The sequence below is a fragment of the Miscanthus floridulus genome, chromosome 16 (genome assembly GCF_019320115.1).
Source record: "Miscanthus floridulus cultivar M001 chromosome 16, ASM1932011v1, whole genome shotgun sequence".
NCBI classification, from domain to species: Eukaryota; Viridiplantae; Streptophyta; class Magnoliopsida; order Poales; family Poaceae; genus Miscanthus; species Miscanthus floridulus.
In genome coordinates this window covers 67,126,873-67,128,513 of record NC_089595.1, presented here as the reverse complement: position 1 = coordinate 67,128,513, position 1,641 = coordinate 67,126,873, and positions in this window count along the sequence as shown.

The window sequence follows — 1,641 nt, the reverse complement described above, 5'->3', positions numbered from 1 at the left end:
GTTGCGGGTGGGTCACATGTTATTTTTTCATTGGACCATGTGTCATATTTTTATTGGTCCACGTGGCTGTTTCGTATTCGACCATGTGTCACGGTGCTGTCCATCCATGTTTTATTTTTGATTCGGCACGTGGCTTGATGGCTTCCTTCACATGTCGGATTTTATTAGGCCCACATGTCGTACCATGTTATTTCATGTGTCATGCACTGGTTCATCCACGTGTTGCATTTTTATTTAATCACATGGCCTACCTAGGTTCTATCACGTGCCCAACAATTAATTTATTATAAAAATAATTCAAGATCGTCACTGTTGCATAGATTGACTACATAATTATTCGACGATGTCTACATAATGATTCAACATGACAATCAAATACAACAAATTACAGTTTACACATTAGTAGCAACCCACTAACAGTTTCACCACATCAAACCAGCACACGAGTACACACATCAAACCACAAATGTTCACTGCATCAAGCCAACAGAGTTGATGACTGAGAGTTACCAGAAGAAGAGCTGAAGTGCATGATATCCTCATGTAGCTTATTGTACTCCTCGTGTTGCTATATCTTGAACTCCTCAAACTCCCTTTCAGTCTTTTCTGTCTTCCTCTTCAGTTCATCCACTTGTTCGACGTGGTTAGCGAAACTTTCCTATTCAGCAACAAGCTATTCCCGAAGCATTCTCTTCGCCGATGTCTCTCTTCTGGCGGAGCTTGTCGGGATAGTAGTATTCTTCGAAAAAGGGTGTTGCCACAAACCTAGGAGTGGACCTAGCCATGGGAGAGGCAAAGGACTGTGGGAGCAACATCAGCACTTGTCATTGGTTCATGCCCATCAGCAACAGGTTCTGCTCGCATAGTTTTCATAGCTTCCTATGAAATTCAAGCAGTAAACATTAGGTTACAGATAATGGAAGTGGACTTTAATTGAAAACCCAAGAGATTAGTTCATAACAAGTAACGCAGGTTTCATATTGATATGGATTACGGGGCTGTTTGGATCTTGGCCACACATAGCCACGTTGTTGTGAGTTGTGGCGGTGGTGGGGTTTTCATCCGCCACACTCTTGTTGCTCATTCTCTATTGAGTAAAGCTGTGGTAGCCTCATTTAAGTCAGCAACCAAACAACTGCTTCGGTTCCCATGGCGAGCCATAGTTTGTGGCATGGCAGCTGGTGGCCCTCAACAAAACACCCTCGACATAAGCACAATGCACAAAGTACTGATATGGATTACATACTGTGAAATTCAAGTAGTAAACAATAGGTTACAAATATGGATTACATCAGCACAATACACAGGTATTGCAACTTCAAAATTAAATGATGATGCTAAATTTAGGGCCCCTTTGGTTCATAGGATTTCCAAAGAAAAAATATAGGAATCAGTAATCTTATGGAATCAACACCGTAAAGGCCTTGGGTTCACAGGAAGAAATGGGGGAAGGAAAACCTTAGGAAAGTTTCCTATCCTTCAACTTTCATAAAAAAAACAAAGGCAAAAACATCCAGTGAAACCTCATTGTATTGGTTTCCTATGTTTTTTCTTGTACAAAACCAAACACCCCTTCTAACAAAATTCCTCTGTTTTTCACATGCATTCCAATCATATTCCTGTATTTTTCCTGTTCCTATG